Source organism: Myotis nattereri, assembly GCF_964212035.1.
Source record: "Myotis nattereri genome assembly, chromosome: 9".
Taxonomy (NCBI): domain Eukaryota; kingdom Metazoa; phylum Chordata; class Mammalia; order Chiroptera; family Vespertilionidae; genus Myotis; species Myotis nattereri.
In genome coordinates, this window is record NC_138084.1 from 13,079,204 (window position 1) to 13,098,183 (window position 18,980).

The following is an 18,980-nucleotide window of genomic DNA, read 5'->3' on the forward strand; positions in this document are numbered from 1 at the left end:
TTTAAGGGGAAGCTATAGGGCTCCCCTTAAACTCTAAACTCCTTACTAGCAAGATACACAGATAGTTTTTTCTCCAGATAGAGATGGAATTTATTTTTATTGATGATAGACACTTCCTTCTGTACCATTTGCTCTAGCAGGTAGTAAATTCTTTTTTTTTAAGTTTTTTAAAATATATTTTTATTGATTTCAGAGAGGAAGAGAGAGCTAGAAACATCAATGATGAGAGAGAATCATTGATTGGCTGCCTCTTGCATGCCCTCCACTGGGGATCAAGCCCGCAACCTGGGCATATGCCCTGACCGGGAATCGAACCGGTGACCTCGTGGTTCCTAGGTCAACACTCTACTGCTGAGCTACACCCGGCTCGGCTGTAGTAAAATCATCTCAGATACTCACTTTTCTCCTGGCCTCGTCTATATTACTTCTTTCAAGATTTACTCCTATCAAACAACTAAAATTAAAAATGCATTTAGTTATTCTAGGTCTTAGTTTTGGATAAGATTGAAATAACAGTATGCACTTCACAGAATAACTGATACACTATAAGTAAACACCCCATCTTAATGCCTGGCATATTATAAGTGCTCAATAAATGAGAGATGATAGCAACAACAGTAAAATTCACCATCACCTCCACCATCACCGCTACTGTTGTTATCATCACCAGCATCTTTTTTTTTTTTTTAAATATATTTTATTGATTTTTTACAGAAAGGAAGGGACAGGGATAGAGAGTTAGAAACATCGATGAGAGAGAAACATCGATCAGCTGCCTCCTGCACGCCCCCTACTGGGGATGTGCCCGCAACTAAGGTACATGCCCTTGACCGGAATCGAACCTGGGACCCCTCAGTCCGCAGGCCGACGCTCTATCCACTGAGCCAAACCGGTGCTGGCGTCACCAGCATCTTGAGCTCAAGACCATTTTATCTTCTTTTTCTAACTGAAAATGATAGGAATTGAAACTTTCTGTGGGAAAAAACAAGTTGAATGTTATTTAAAATACACTAATTTAAAACATCATAATCTGCTTATGAGAATTTAAAATAAAAAGAAGGAAATAGTAAAAAAAAATATTGGTAATGAAAGAATCCATAGATGTTTGAATGATTGCATTTTATTTATTTATTTATTCATTCATTCATTCATGTTTTAATCCTCACCCATGGATATTTTTCCTTGGTTTTTAGAAAGAATACACAAGAGAGGGAAAGAGAGAGAGAAATATTGATGTGAGAGAAACACACCAATCTGTTACCTTCTGCAGGAGCCCTGACCAGGGCCCAGGCCAGGGAAAGCCTGCAACCAAGGCACGTGCCCTTGACCAGAATTGAACCCAGGACCCTTTGGTCCAAAGACCAATGCCCTACCCACTGACCCAAATCGGCTAGGGCTTTCATTTTTTCCATTTTATTTGCCTTAGCTGCTATCATGTACTATACATCATTCTAAGATTCTTTCCTTATTAAAGAACTATGTCTTGACACGTTCACTCAACCAATGTTTACTGAATGTAGGGGTTTTTTGCCTTTGCATGGCACTGACTATATAGCAATATAAAGGAAACCTGTATCCCTATCATATTTTCTGTAAAAGTAAAAGAAAATCTCAAAAACACAGATTTGAACAATAAGGCACTTCATCTTTTTCAAAACAGTAAATCAAGAGATGGTATTCCCAAGTTAATTCAATGGTTAAATAATGTTTCCATAGATCTAGGATTTTTCATATTCCTATATACCTCAACTTTTGTCCCTTAATAATCAGAAAATGACTGCAGCAGCTCAAAGCTGCTCAAAGACAGGAAGGCACGGGCAGGCTTCTGGTGTATCTCTTTATTAGGAAAGAAAAAGTTCTCCTACCTTCTCTCTTATATCCTTGGTCTGAACTGGATTATCTGTCAAGATTTAGCAGCAAGAGAGTCATGTAGCTGACCGAAAAGGTGGCCATTTCAACCACCACAGTGTGGGGTGGGTTCAGCCAACAAGAACAGAGGAGTCTGGGAAAGGATGTGTGGCAAATAGCAAAGTTTATATACTATATACTATGATTCCTCTTCCGAGCAGGTTTGAAAGTTATTTTAACAGACCATCCTGGGCACTTCATCGTTCAAGACTTTACCTTAAATTGCAAAAATTCAGAGTACTTTGTGGGCTAATGTAAGATATTTGAATTTTATTTCAGGTAGAGTGGGAATTCCCTGGGTAGGTTGGTTGAACATTTGCTTTGGCTACAATCTACGCTAGAAATTTTCACTTGGAGCATTTCATATAATTTCTTATAATATTCCAGAGAACTCCTCCCCCACCTTCACCATTTACTTATGAAACTCTAGCCATGATGGCCTCCCTGTGGCTGTTAGAACCCACCAAGATCATCCCAGGGGCAGACAGTTTATACTTGTTGGACCTTCACTTTGCAAAGCATTTCCACAGATCTTGTGGCTGGCTCCTCTGAGGTCAGACCTTGGCCTTAAAGTCACTTTCCCAGCAGTCCCTCCCAGAGTGCTCAGATAGAATACATGCTCACCTCACCCCTCAGCATCATTTCCATTTTACAGATGAGTAAACTGAGCCTCTGTGAACTGCTCAAGATTATACAGCCAATGAGTTTAAACCTGATTGCTTGTTTCATTGTCCTACTTCCTTCTATAAGTTTATATAAAAAACCATGCTGTCTCCTGTGAGTCTCCAGCTCTTAATTCTGCTTTATGCTCTTCATGGGCTTCTCATTTCTGAAATAAGTCACTTTTCCAATCCTCTGATCTCTGCTTTGCCGATTGCAATGTTAACTTCAGGGGGTAATGGGGTAGGGACATTGTCAATCTTGATCTTGTTATTATATATTTAATTCATATATAATGGTGATGATTCATAGGTGCTCTAAATAATTCTGAAGGAAGATATGAATGAATTGGCATTCTAAAATGTGTTAAAAATCACAAACGTCCCCGGGGAATGAAGACATTCAATTTATATTATACCGAAGCTTTTACAAGGATTCAAATCCTAGCAAATTGTGCTGCTCTGTTACACCCGAGTGTCTAGGATTTTATCTGACTCTGCATTTTTAGGACTTTGGTTTTATATGTTCAGTTAGAGATTTATTTTGTTGTCTTTTTGTTTGTTTTTTTGCAGGGGGGAGATTGTCACACTGTGTCATCTTTATTTAGGTAGGGTCAACCTATTTAATCCTGAAAAAAATATGTTTCAGTTTATATTTATAATAATTATTAACATCTCTGCCTTCCTAGAGACAGGGCTTGCTTTACCGGCAGCAGAATAGGTAGTCATGTGAAATATTCCTAGAATAGAGAGTAATCACCGTCCCCTTGAATTCAAAGCCCCCTTTTTCCTCCCCCATCACCCGTTCCAATTGTGCAGACATGTCATTCTTTATGGGCAAACATCCTCCTCCTAAACTATCTTCTTTCAAAACGCAATATTTCTGGAAGTGGCAATGGTGAACATTCAAATTTGGACCATTCTACTTTAAATTTTTTTTTCTAAGTTAATCAACTGATCTGGGAGAAGAATACTGGGGACCTCAGTTCAGAAGGTAGCATGGGGAATGGGAAGGGGCCTGGAAGAGGTGGTGATGGGTTGGGAAACCAGTGGGAGCTCCAGAATTTCCATATATGGAAGGTATCTGGGGCGGCAATCAATTGCAACTTTGTTGCAGTTCTTACTAGTATTTGTCAGACTGCATGTCAATTTTGGGTGTCCAAGAGTGGGGAAAGGAGGGGAGGTTATGGGGGGTACAAGACTAAGAGAGGCCTCTCTCTTCCTCCAGTGTGGCCTCATTAAATTAAACCTCCCTCCTCCTACCTTCTGCTAGGCCCGCGTTGTGGGTGAAAAGTTTAAATGGTTGTAAATACCTATAAGACAAATCAAAAGACGCGGAAACTTGACATGTGCCGAGTAAGAGTCTCTACTTAAAAAGAAACAGAACAGTAGTTGAAATTAACCAAGAAGATGCCTCTTGTTTGGAACCAGTTAGGGGGCTTGTGTTCCCAAAAGCGATCCCGATGTGACACCTAGTGGCAGCTCTGGGCTTAACCCTTCAGGTCCCGATAGAAACATGGTCCACAAGGTTTGCTCCTCGGAGCTTTAGGTTTACTTGTCTGGGAGGAAAAGGCATTCATTTCATGGGGAAAACTGACAATTAGAACAGACTGTTTAGGAGAAAATGCTAATGCATAGTTTTGAAGATGCTATGCACGTTTTTTTTTTTTTCTTTTTCAGTTGTATAAATGGTCTCTTCTTAAGAATCTATGCAGGATCTTCCCACCTCCACCAAGCATCTGGGCTATTTACAAATTCAAAGACCTGAAGCCAGTTTCTTGGTATTGTAACCAATAATTTTTCCACTTTAAATATTTGATAAATATCTCATGAAAACATATCAGGGTTTTATGGAGTGTGTGTGTGTGTGTGTGTGCACGCGCGCTTAAGATTTTAACACTGACAAATTGGCTTGAAAAATATTATTCAAGAGTGCTTTACACAAACATGAGCCATGTTGGTTTTGTTTGCTTTTGTGCATTTTCTGTTTAGGTTCTAAACTGAGTTTATTCAAGCACCCAGGAGGCTTTTGGCTGCTTCACTTACACATATATGCACAAACCCACACTCGAGCAAAATGTAAGATGTACAGTTCTTAGGCAAAAGTGGGGCGGGGGGAGGTTAACTTTCATGCCCTGTCCTCACGGGAGCCTCCCTGCCCCATTCGTGGTTCCCTGTCACCTTGGGCTACCTCTAGAATTTGTTGGTAAAGGGACACTGTCCAATACTTCATGGCCTTTCGGTCTCCTAACGAACCTGATTGAGTCAACAGCAACAGGCTGATGAAAGGCTCCAAATGCTGAGTTTAAAGAAGAGACTGACTTTTCCAAACTGGCCTTCTGGAGACATTGACTCAATCGTTTCCTGTTTGGTGCACAGAGTGACAGTGGGGAGAATTATGGGAAATTATTAGGATTTCCCACCATCTCTGTGTTGTCCATTCACATAGTATTAGCGCTAGGGCATCCGTTAATTGGGGAGTTAATTCTGCTAATCCATCCCAATTTTAACCATGAGCCTGAAAGTAAGGATTTCTGTATTTATTGTATAACAATTCCTTTGCATTAACTTTCATTTACTGAGTGTCCTCTATCTGTCAGGCAGAACACTGAAATCACTTTGCTTATGTATTCTTAATAGTCCTCAAATGAGCCCTAAAATAAAGCATTTGGTCCTATTTTCAGTAGGTGACTACTGAGACCCAGTGACTTGCTAATGTCCTTCAGCTTGTACATAGCAATGTTGAGATAGAAATGCTTTTATCCCCAGTATGATTTTCTTGAGCTTCTCTTTAAATACTTGGGAGTCTGAAATAAAAACTCTTTGGTATAACAACAATTTTCCCCCAAACAACTATTTATCTATACCTCCCAGAGGCTCATAATACATACATAGATGCACACATAGTGTATCGAAGAAGCATGATGTTATAATATTTTCATCCTAAGTCATTGGGAACTCTTGCTTTGAAAACTGATTTCTTTTATTAGCTTCTTGGGCTATGCTCATTGTGGAAGGCTTTATTTCCTCGGGGCGTCCTTAAACTCAACCTAAGCCTGTTGGTTTACCTTCCATTCCTCCTTTCTTCTCAAGGAAGGGATACAGATAGACTCTTGGACAGACAAAAGGGTTGATTACTCTTTATAGCCTTAATTATAAGGACCACATACACTGGAGAACCCATAATAAAAATCTAGGACATTTTCAACATAAACCTTGTAGTTTTGCAAATCTCATATAAGATGCTGAGGAATAGGCTGTTGCTTTGGTAACCAGGATTCAAACACTGGACAGCCTTAGATGTGGAATTATCATTACAAGCCTGAAATTTTGCTTCAAAGCAAATAAGAACTAATTTCTTTGGAAGCCATTGGTTTTATACAATGAATATTTTAAAAATAAAATTGTAAACTAATTTTGATATGTACCAGAATCCCTGTATCCTGCAGCCTCAGACCCAGAAACATGCCAGGTTGTCAAATTAATATCTCATCTGAACAACTTCATGGGTCACCTCAGACACCAAAATAGTCCTAATATATGGGAAGCTCAAAAAAGTCCTAATATAAGAATGATGCCTGCAATTAGGGAAGCAATCAAAGTTGAATATTACATCAGCAACACTGAGAATATATCTCTATATACAACCTCCACAGCCCAAATGCCTGTCCTTCAAGACAGCCTGTGGGAAGATGCCTTTTGGAGAAGTCACTGACAGGTGACGTTCATGAGAAGTCACTGACAGGTGACATTCATGCAAAGTAAGAGGCACTTCACCAGATATGTGTTGTTGTTTTTTCCTTCCCTTTCTCTCTCTGTCTCTCTCTGAAGCAGCCACATGCATATTTTTTTCTCCAGATGATGGATGGCAAAACTAAAATAGGTCCTCTTGCTATAATGTTTTTTAGTGTCCAGCTGGTAGAGACAGGAAAAGCAATTTCAGTGAGACAAGAGCCTTCAAGAACAGATTTGGAGTAAAAGTACTATCCTGGCCTTCTAGAAATAGAAGTGCCATGATGCAGAGCGCAAGGAATTAAGATGATTCACATAGACATTTTGCTGCTCACTAATAGAGGAAAGGAGAGAAAATATACGGCAAAGATGGCCCTGCCAGATCGACGAGGCCAACGAGCTGCAGAGATCTTTGTAGACCTGGCTGGGACAACGTCCTGCTTGAACACTTAATGCCTGGTTGTAGCATGATTGTGGCAGAAGCAGGTGGATACTCACACCTTTATACAGTGGACAACCTCCAACCAGCCAGCACTTACCTAATGGCCAAGTGTAGAGACTGCCAGCCACGCAACACCTTAGAGAGAGACACTGATTTCTTCCTGGGAAAGAGAGACTTCTCAGACTTTAAAAGAAGTACTGTTTTTTTCTCCCATAAACTTGCTCCCAGATTCAAGGCTATACTGCCTGTCATTACAGTATCTAATTGTCAGTAAGATTTTCCTGTTCAGTATTTAACTTTTTTTTTCATTTTTCTTTTTCTTGTTGTTTTCCAACTTTCTTGCAAAGTGATTTTTTCCTCTTTCATAGTGCTGAAATATATGGAACACCTCTATGTAATCTTTGTTTTGGTCCTTTCTTTCTTTCTCCCAGTGATACTCATTGAACTATGTGCCAGGCATTGTGGAATATAAGGATGACCAATTTAGACACATTGGTCTACAAGTGTCAGGGAAGAGAGAGAATGCACAAGTAAACAGACAAATAACAAGATAATTATAAGGTTTGATGACATACACGAGATAGATGAGATATAATACAGACTACCCTGTTGCCTACTTTAGATTATATGGTAAGAAAAGGCTTTTGGGAGGAGATGACGTTGAGTAGAGATGTAGTGGTTGAAAAGAATCAATACTTTAGAGATCGCAGGTTTAAGTAAGAACATGCAAAGGCCCTGATGTAGAAAAGACCTTAGTATGATCCAGGATCATAAAAAGGGCAATTGTGACTGGATCATAGTGAGCACGGCAGTAGGCAGTGTTTGAGATACACTTGGAGACAGGCATAGATAGATTGTGAAGGCCCAGATAGACCAAGGTTGTAAGATTGGCTATTTATTCCAAAAGTGCTAAAAAAAAAAAAAATCAGTGAACACATTAAACAAGAAAGTACCATGTGTCAATTTATATTTTAAATAATTTAGACTGTTGTCTAGTGGATGAGCTATAAGCGGGTAAAAATGGAAGCTGTGAGACTGATTGTGAGGCAACCTTCATCCTGAGGGCAAGAGTTTATAGTGGCTTAAATACAGGTGGCGGCAGCAGATGAGTGGAAGTTTCTCTCATTTAATTACACCACAAAGTTGGAGGAGACTCATATCTTCTGCATGTTAGACATGAGTTAACAAAGGCTACTAGTGATAGTTGTCTAAAATCATTCAGCTTTTAATTGGTAGAGTCAGGACCAATGGCTTAGAGGCCAGTTTTCTTTCTCCTAGACTTCAAACTGGAGCTTCTTTGGTGGGATTCCTGTTGCCCAACACACTAAAAAGAAGCTTAGGAATCCCTAATACTCAGTGATGCTATCTATGGACTCAGAAATGTTCTAAGTGTTTCTTCTGCATTAGCGAATGGCATTTGCACAATGATTCTGTGAAGGAGATGCTATTATTATCCTCATTTTGAAGATGAGTAATCTGAGTTTCAGAGAAGTTAAACTAGTAAATGCCAAAGGCAAAATTTTAAACCAGGCAGGTTAGCTCTCAATCTATGGGCTTGACCACTAAGCAATTTAAGAAGAAACTGCCTTAGCTGGCCAGAGATTCTACACTGAAGAGGCACACTTTAAACAAACCTAGGAAAATAGCCACCATTAACCCCTTCAAACCACCAATTAAGGTAAGATTTACACAAAACATAGAAATGCTTTTTATGGCACTTTCATCAAAATGCTAACGATTAGACTGGCAGGGCTTCCCACACACTTGAGAAGAGAATAAGGGAACATCTCTGAAAGAGAGAGAACAAAAGATGTATCTTTTAACAATTCCCCACTCTCAGAATCGACGTTTCTGCCAGGTCTGGTTTTTCTAGTATAAATGTAAAAAGAGACAGATTGGCGAGCCACAATGAACTGCTTGGTGTTTTAGAAAAAGCCTTTTCTCATAGGCAGCGTCAACTCAAAACACGTTTGTTTGATATGTTCTGAAAATTTTCAACAAGTTGGCTTTGCAGAGTCTTAAAATTAATCATAAAAGATCTAATAATCCAATAGAACAGGAGTGAGCACAAAAATGGTTTTATTCATTCTTGGATAGGGCACTAACAGCATCCTTTCAGAGCTCAGAATCATTTTGAATAACCAGAGCCTTGCTCATAGTTTTCCCAATATATCCCTTGAGACCTGGCTTTAGAATTACTCTGCTACTTCTCTATGCCCTTTCATGGCCCCAAGTCTCACCCCCTTGGTATGCAAAATTTAGCTAATTTAGGCATTGCAAGGACACATTCCTGAGTATCTTGCTCCAAGGCCTAAGGATTTTAGTATATGAAAGAACATAAATAGAAATAAGTACTCAGATTTTTCTACCTCATTTCTTAAACTATTGCTAAGATAATACCTATGGACTAGTTGAGGCTTTGTGTGCATAAAATCACTTAATCTCACAACAAAGGAGAATGCTATCATCATTCTTATTTTTCTGAGGCGTGTTAAGGCCATGTAATCAGAGCTGCGCGGTCTACACCTTTCTAGTTACTATGCAGCCAACTCATCTTTTTGTTTCCGTGTGTTTACCGTAATTTAAGGTCTGACTAATGTGTGTGTGTTGGGGAGTCAGGGAGGGTTACAGCTGGACATGTCCGGGAACAGTAATGAACATTTGAAGAAAGCAGTCTTTCTTTCTGCATGACTTTTTCTAATCAAGATTACTTTAAAAAAAAATGATTGCTTTTGATCATGGGCTTTCCCAGTGCCCTGACCAAAGAGTGAACTGTAACCTTTGTGGGCCAAATAAAATGTGAGGTTGACTACAGGATTAAAAAATTAATGAAGGGCTACAAGACAGTGATGAATCAATTTTCACAACAAAAGCTAAGGTCGAGTATCTTCCCCAATATCATGGTTGTGTTTAAAATCTGTGGTGTAAAGTAAAAATGTAAGCACTAAAATCTATTGTGCTGAAATGAAAATCAGCTAAGAACTAGGCTTATGACCTGGGACTTCAAACTTCCTTCTCTGTGAAGTGACAATAATGAAGTCCACCTCTTCTGATTTCTGGAGAATTGAATGAGTCAACACTCTAGAATCTTCTGGAACAGGGGCTTCATAAACGTTATTTGATATTCTTACTTCCTTTCCCAATTCTTGTTTCTATATATTAGTTATTGAAGTTAAAATCACTCTGATTCTCAGTTTCCATATATTGTAAACTATATGATATAAACAGCCCCATAGGATTATGAGAGGATATGTGTTAGTTACTAAATGAAATGAATTGGTAACATATCAAGTCCTTTCATCATGCTTGTTTTTATGTAAAATCACACAGGACTTAGGCATTATTCCCCAACGGGGACCTTTTCTTATACAAACTTATTGTTTTTTAAATAGCTGTGAGCCTAAAGAGAGAAAATCTGATAGAGAAAGTGTGAGCACGTTCATTTTAATTCTGTTAGAGCATCCATCACTAACCAACAGGTCATGTGACTGTAGGTCTAAGTTTACTCCCTGCATCTTCTCTACCACACAGGAAAAGTGACACACACAACAAATGGTTTTAGTGCTACAGATTTGGAGTGAACACATTGCTTCTTTGAGTGGCAAAGTTGCTAGTTCTCTGTTATACAAGATGAAATCTTAACAGGCTTAGCATGTTAGAGAGTTAATAGATCCATGCATATTATAACAGGATAAAAATACACTTCTTTACACACACTCAATACCCTTTACATTTATCTTCTCTTTGAATTATTCAAGTGCTATCCCAATAGCCTTAATGAAACCAGACATAAACTGAATTGCATTCTTTAAAACTGGAACAATCACACATCAACTTGAATTAAGTCCCTTTACTGTAGATCTGACTGTTGCAATACAGAACTGTGAAAGCCCATTTTGACCTCCATTTGTTATTTTCATTGGTTCATTCTGTTATAAATTTGATTTGATGTCATTATAATATCCTTAAGTGTACTAAATCTTGCATTAGGAAAAAGACACATGAAGCTTTTAGACTAACTTGTTTTCCAATTTGCCCTCCTGGGCTGTCAGAGTTAGCGGTCTACAAGTTTGTGAATTACTTGTCTGACACTTTAGTGAGGTGAAGCCTTGAAACCTTTTTCCAAGGAGAAAAGAATGGGCATCCACACTGTCCTCCAAATGAGGGTAGATGAATGACATCTTCGATCATATTTGGATATGTTATTGCAGGTGTCTGCTTCTCTAATAAGTTATAAGGACAACAGTGACTCAGGTCTGAGGACAACAGCCTCCAGGATTCCAGGATGCCAGCTGCTAGTTAATTCCTAGAGTACACATCCAGGCCTTAGAACTGACCTCTATACAAGCATGTGTCAGTGACCACAAGTACTTATATCACCTACATCTATATCTATATCGGTAGCATCTATCTCCTACACTAATGAATAATTAGCAATCACCTGCATTTGAAATAAAGAAATTCTTAAATAAATTATTCACTTAGTTAAAAGATTTTCAGAAGTCATTAAAAATAGATATATTCATAAAGAATGTTTAACATGAAAAGCTTATGATGATAAATCCTTTAGTCATAATCCCCCTATTCATTTCCTCCTTTCCTGGTTCCTATTTTTTATTAATGTCTATATATGCAAGTTTATTTTTGCATAAATGCTTAGGTATAAATCTCATACCCAAAACTGAACCTTTTGAAGGATATAATTCAGTAGCTTTATAGTATATTTACAGAGTTGTGCAATGATCACCAAAAATCAAATTTAGAACATTTCATCACTTCAAAAAGAAACCCCATACCCATTAACACACACTCCTCAATCTCCCTCACCTCCAACTCCTAGAAACCAGTTATCAACTTTTTATTTCTGTGAATTTTCCTGTTTTGGACACTTCATATAAATTGGATAATTTCATACATGGTCATTTGTGTATATCTTCTTTTATTGCTCATAATGTTTTCCCAGTACACCTATGTTGTAGCATGTATCAGTACTTTGTTCCTTTTTCATGGCCAAATAACTTTCCATTTTATGATGTACCATATTTAATTTATCCATTCATCAGGTGATAGACATGTGGGCTGTTTTCACTTTGGGGCTATTATTAATAATACTGCTATTGGTATTCATATGCAAGTTTTTTACATAGATATTTGTCCAATTTTCCTGGGTGTATGCCTACCAGCAGAATTTCTGGATCATGTGGTAACTCTACATTTAACATCTTTAGAAACTACCAAGCAGCTTCACAAAGTGTCTGCTCTATTTCACAATCCCACCATGTGTATAATTTTAAAACATACACACACACACACATTACCTTAGGCTACCTAATTTTGGCATATTGTAACTATATTGGCTACATGTATTTTTATTTCTTAAAGAGCAAATGTTTAAGGCCAGTGGTCGGCAAACTCATTAGTCAACAGAGCCAAATATCAACAGTACAATGATTGAAATTTCTTTTGAGAGCCAAATTTTTTAAACTTAAACTATATAGGTAGGTACATTGTTATTAATTTAATTAGGGTACTCCTAAGACTTAGGAAGAGCCACACTCAAGGGGCCAAAGAGCCGCATGTGTCTCGCGAGCCGCAGTTTGCCGACCACGGGTCTAAGCTATAGCATTGCCCTTTTATTGCAGCAAGATTTAGCCCTTGCAACTCTTCTTTTAAAAATATTATTTTTACCCATTCCCCTTGCAAGTTTAAGCAAAACTGGAGACCAGAGAGAAAATGAAACATCACAGGGAATACAGGACACCAAGAACATAGAGTAGCAAAGGTGCATAAGTAAAATTGCCCCTAAGCAGTCAACAATAACTTTGCATGTTTATACCAAAGAGAAAAAAAAAACGGCACCGAGATAAATGACTTTGAGATCAATAAAAGTCCCAAATTAGGAGTTTGAAAATAAGCATGAAAATAAAAAATGATTTTTTCTTTAAATACATTTAAAGCAAAAAGAGGTAGGTGGAAATTGAAGATATATTTTAGTAAATGCCAGTTCTTCTAATAGCCCAATGTGTGAAAACCCAGCTGTTCTTTCCTGCTTCATACATTAGCAGTGATAACGGTAAAGACGCTGCCTTCCTTATTTGCTGACAGTTGTGTTGATGATGCAGGAGGCAAAATAGCATTTCTCTTCTGGGCAATGGTAATTATGGACTGCTGACAGGGGTTCAAAAATAAATCCCGATCCTTCAAGTCAATGCCCTACATCAATATACTAGGAAAAACTCAGAATGCACTGACTAGCTAGCATGGGAGAAGTGTAAAGTTTGCATGCTGCCTCTTCTTTTTCAATAAGTAAAAAGATTCATGGTAGATTTAAAAATCAATAATAATAGTTTATATAAAATAACAATTCAGAGGCCTACCTTTCCTCTATCTATCTATCTATCTATCTATCTATCTATCTATCTATCTATCTAAATTTGTATTACTCATCTGATTCTTTGAAGCAAAAAGAAAATGTAACCTTTTACATCTTTTTCAGAAGATATGGCTGAAGGTCTGAGAGATAGGGTGACACGGGTTGTAAGTGGAAGAATAAGATTTTTATTCCAGGTTTATGTCTCTTCATTAAATACTACAACATTCTTATTTCCAGAGCAAATTTTTCACCACAGTTCTGCGATTTCAGGTTATTTATATGGATTAGGAGCTAACATTTTTGAAGGTTGAGCCACTTGGTAAACCACACAGTTATTTATTTAGGCAGTGCACATTTCCTGTTAGAAATTAATCCATGCCACAAACCTAAAATATCCAGAAAGCTTGAATTTTTTAATGTCGGAGTTTCACAACAATCTTGTATCTATTGTCAAAAATCTAAGGGAGATTTAATAAGTATTTATTAACCTCAACTCCAGGTTTTAAAGCAGCATGTAAGGTAAGTATTCTGGTCCTCTCTTTTTTAAAAAGGAAGAAACTATGAGTAATGAAGGTTAGGCAACTTGCCCAAGGTCAAATAACCAAAAGAAGGAATGTTTATATTTTGAATGAAAGTAAATGTGAACTCAAAGCACTACTCTTTTGTAATGCTAGCTTGAAAAGTGTATTTAATCTTTAAAAATGTGCTGGTCCTCTGAACCAGAAATTTCACATCTAGGACTGTATTCTAAGAAGAAACTTGAGTTATACACACGATTTAGAATCTTTATGTCAAACTTATTTATAGTTGTCAAAAAATGGATCTGGCCTCCTGACTAAATATAAGAGCTCAGTTAAATTTTTTGTGTTATATCCACATTGTGGAATAGTATGCAACCTTTAAAGATGTTGTAATAGGAAATTAATTGTTTGAGAAACAATACTGCAACATATAACCGTCATGATGAACTCTACTTAAGCTTCAAAATTTAGTTGAACATTAGTTCTTCTGTGCTGTGTTTCCTCATCCTGTTTCTCATTCCAAATAAAATTGAGTGGCTCTCCTACATGTAGGTCTACATGTATGACATATGGGAGTGTGTTTAGTTATTAGGACATCTATCTCTCCTTATAGGCTGTGATTTCCTCAAGGTCAGAGAACAAACTTTAGTCACCTCTATTCCACACTCATCCAGTAACACACTAGTTCATAGTTGAGGAGCTATTCAATAAATATCCACAGAAAGAATAGATGAACAATTCTTTAGCATTGTGTTCAAACTATTTCATGTTAAGGATAACATAGAAAATCAGATTTCTATGGCTTATGGGGAAAATCGTCATGGTTTCACACTATGAGATAAGAAAGACCCCAGAGTTTTAGCTACCTTTAACCTTACCTTACTGCTCCTAGAACAAAAAGGGATAATGGTCTGGACACACCTGAAACCCATTCACTTCACAATATGGTCTGAGTTATGCAGGGTTTTTAATGTGAAATCCACACCTATCTATATATATTCTATATTTCCTCTAAAATTATCTTCAATTTTTTTCTTGAAAATTCACACACACACACACACACACACACACACACACACACACACACATATATACATACTAGAGGCCTGGTGCACGGAATTTGTGCACAGGTGCAGTCCCTTGGCCTGGCAGGTGATCAAAGTCTGAGTGTCTGGCATGGATGGGCAGGTCCCAGCTGACCTCTGGGCCCTGGGGAGCACCTGGGATCTTAGGCCCCTGTGAGGCCCCCTCTGCCTGAGTCACAGCACCCAAGTCCCCTGTGGAGATGTGATGAGTGTAGCCAGATGCCCTGGGACACAGGTAGCCCAACTAGCCCCTGTGGTCCTGGTGGCTGTGGCCCGGCTCACTGGAAGAGGCCATGCAGGTGTGGAGCAGTCTCCTCACAGGCGCCTGTTACCTGAGCGCAGTGACTTCCCTGGCAGGCAAGCCCTTGTGTCCCGGGGGAGGGGAGCAGGGGGAGTGAGAGTGAGCTTGGTAGACAACCAGCATTCTCACCGCACCCCCATCCCCATCACCCCACCCTCAGGTAGCTAGCAAGAGGTTGCAGCCCCCCGCCCAGGCATCACATCACCAATGCTCGCCATGTTCCGTGCTACCTCCTGGTGGTTAGCACATGTCATAGCAAGTGGTCAAACTCCCAGTCTCCCATTCAAACTCCCAGTCTCCCTGTTGAACTCCCGGTATCTTGGTCGAATAACTGCTCGAGGGGACAATTTGCATATTAGGCTTTTATTATATAGGATATTTTTTAAGATAGAGACCTTTATCCCTTTAGCTTTTGACTCAAAAAAAAGCCAATAGATATAAAAAATTTAAACTAGGATGATAGACTCTACATGGTATTCATTATATTATTTTGGCCAAATGTCATCTTAACTCTATGTAGTTATTTCATTTATTAAGTCAAGCACTTTGTTTTTGTTTTCATTTGAGAGTAGGGTGAGCTGACTTTTAAAAATACCCACTAAAATGTAGTTAATGAGAAGCTTTGTTCATTATTTTTTTCTGTAGATATTCTAGTACAGCTGAAACACTTATAACAAGATTACAAAAATCCCTCTGGGAATTAGAAAAGAGAGCTGCTCTTTGGAGTTCAGTGGAGATGACGATCCCTTTCACCCTTGGAATCTGTATGGTCAGTATTTTCAAATTATCTAAGAAAAGTCAGAGAGTAGGTCATTTGGAAGAAACTCAAATGGATAAAAGCCAGGAAAAGAGGGGGAAACAGCACCGAAGAAAGTTTATAGTGTGAAACTCAGAAGACTGCCTTCAACTAATACTCAAGAAATCTTCACACTTTCTTTAAATTCATTTAGGTGTTTATGTGTATTTTGACATAAAGTTGTAGGTATATTTAGAACTGCTACATTTTTCATGATCTAAAGGAGTTTCTATTTATTTGCCATGCTCCTGCTGCCGAGCAGAACTATTGCATGCCGGGGCTTAATATCCTGCCTACAATAGTAGACTGGAAATGTTGACAAGGAAAACATCAGGTGTTTATTCTGCTCCTTCCAAATGCTGCTAAATTGGGATTGTATGTAGAGTTGGGCGACATGAAGTTTTAGAGGCGCAGTCAGAGAGTGTTTCTCATCTGCCACCATTGCCAGAATTGGGTTAGTCCCAGTTTAAAAATATACAACACAGGAAAGCAGGACATTTAAAGAGTCAAGGGCATTTCAAGGAGGACTAGAGGGGTCCTAGGAAACCCAATTTCAGTAAGACATAACAGGTGCTATGTATATATATTTTGGTGTGTTATGACCTGGATTTTCATTAAGAGGTAACTGTAGAGTATTAAAGACTCTCTATAAAATGACGAAACACTGGAGCCAAAATCAGGGATCATGATATTCCTGACTTGCATAAGTTGCCTAGAAAAAGTGATGGTTTATTCATTAAGACGTGAAAATAACAGTAATGATAATATTTATTGAGTGCTTACATTATATCAGGCACTGACTCTACAAGCTTTACATGCACTATCTCACTAATTCTTCACAACAAAATTATAAGGTCAGTACTGTTATTTTCTTTCTGTCAATGGGAAAAACAAGTCCCAGAAAGATGAAGTAACCTTTTCAAATGCACAAAACTAGTCAATAAGACTTCACCTTCTTAAATAAACCTTATATAATAAAAGAGAAACATGTAAATTGACCATCCCTCCACTACACTCAGCAGCCAATCAGGAGTGAGTATGCAAATTAACCCAACAAAGATGGTGGGTTAATTTGCATACACAGACACCAGGTGGAGAGCAGAGCATGAGTGCTGATGGCTTGGGTGGATGTGGCTCCCTCGGTCGCTCCCTGCAAGTAGCTGTTGGAGAGCAGAGTGGGAGAGCCGGTGGCTTGGGGAGACGTGGCTCCCTAGGTCGCTCCCAGTGGAAGTGGAAGTGGAAGCCCAGAGTGCAGAGAGCACCAGGAATGCTGGGAATCATAGTTCTGGTGGAAGACGGATCTACTAGACACTAGAGCAAAGTGAACCTGGAGCAAGTTACTGTTGTGGTGGGGGATGGAGGGAAAGCAGAGGTGAGAGACATAAGTAAAATCAGAGTGTCTAGGAAAAATTAAAGGAAAGATATCCTAAAACTTCCAGGAAATCTCCACCAACAAAGCAAAGAAAAAAAATGCCTCAATTATTCTGTGAGCATCAAACCAAACTGAGTTGGGGTCTCAGACAATTCTCTCATGTGATTGCAAAGACAGACAGTAACTCCCAGATTGGAGAGGGTGAAGGTCAGGCTGAGGGACCCCCACATCTCCCAGTGCACGAATGTTGTGCACCGGGACTCTAGTCTATATATATAAAAGGCTAAGTGACCATCCAACTGGCCAGTACATATGACACACACTGACCACCAGGGGAAAGACGCTCAAAGCAGGAGCTGCCAGGTGATGCACCCAGAACCAGAGAGGAGGGAGCCTGATTCCTTTCAATGTGCACGAATCCCTGCACCTGGCCACTAATATAATAGAACTGCTTATAAAAGAGAGCTGTGCAAGCAGAGATTTATTTGGTCCCTACTATTTAAAATTATCTTTTTTATTTGTTATGGTTATTGTGGGGGGACAATTATATATCCAAAACAGTGCCTGATCACTGGATATGAATATATTTTTATAATCATTAACTACTCTTGCCATTTATACACACACTTATATATACATTTCCACAGAGTTGAAAGTACTTTTAATCACAGGAATATATATATATACATTTTAAATATTGATCCTTCTCATTGAAAACCAAGTGTTTTGGATATAGTAAAATAAGGGCAAATGATAAATTTTCCCATCTTATTATATTCATACATAAGTAATTCTTAGTATAAAAATCATCATTCTTTTTCCCTCTAATGTAATAAACATAACCAAAACCTTAATGTTACAAGAAAATTTAATTGATTTCATAATTAATTTTCAAAGCAAAAGAGTCATTCATTACTTATTTGAACAATAAATATTCACTGAGCAACAACTTTGCTTTATCTAATATCTATGGACGATGTATATACAGCAATCAACAAAAGAGATCAAACCTCATGAATCTTATATTTGGTGATAAAGACATTACAGTATTAAATTACTAATAGTTTCTATTAGTTCATAGACATTTTATATTTATAAAGTTTATGAATTAATTTATAAAATAAAATGAGAAGTATTGGAAAAAATGAAATGAGTCATTTTGACATAAACAAATAGAATTCAAGATAAATAATCCAACTGACACAGAAACAAGTTCCTAACCCCATTAGTACTAGTTTACAACCTCCTGCAAATATGCATACATAGCACAAAAGCCACAAACTCTGCTTTCGGACTTAGTTTTTCTTCTAAGGAACTCTACCTCTTAGAATCTCCCCATTGTCTACCCCCAAACACACAACCCAGTGAATAAACTTATCAATTCTATGTTCAACAACATATCCTCTTTAGATGGCTAATGAAGCATAAAGTACCAAAATGGTGAGTTATAGGGATTAGAAACAGGTGAATAGTACATAAGTATTTCAAATGGTAAACTAGGAACCACAAGATAATATTATATGGTAGGAAAAGTAGGTACTGCAGACTATAAATGCTACTTAGAATGCACATATTGATAATTATATCAAGTTGTTACTGCAAATAATTTAACACTGGAAAGATTCCAGCATCAACTTGCAGTACATAAATAAAGTTTTGACTGCTTAATAGCTAGGTGATAGGCAAGGATTAATTTGCCTAATCTGGATACCCAGTAGGTTGGCTTCCCAGAGAGACAGTTACTACTTCCCTACCCCTCAAAGAACATGATGTTTTGGCTATTAAAACCAG

The 18,980-nt window shown here is 38.1% G+C and overlaps 1 protein-coding gene across 3 annotated transcripts in view; it reads right to left on the reverse strand.

Annotated features, from left to right (window-relative positions):
- The window catches only part of LRRC4C (leucine rich repeat containing 4C), a 988,415-nt gene that overhangs the window by 759,201 nt on the left and 210,234 nt on the right, over positions 1 to 18,980 (reverse strand). The window lies entirely within an intron of this gene.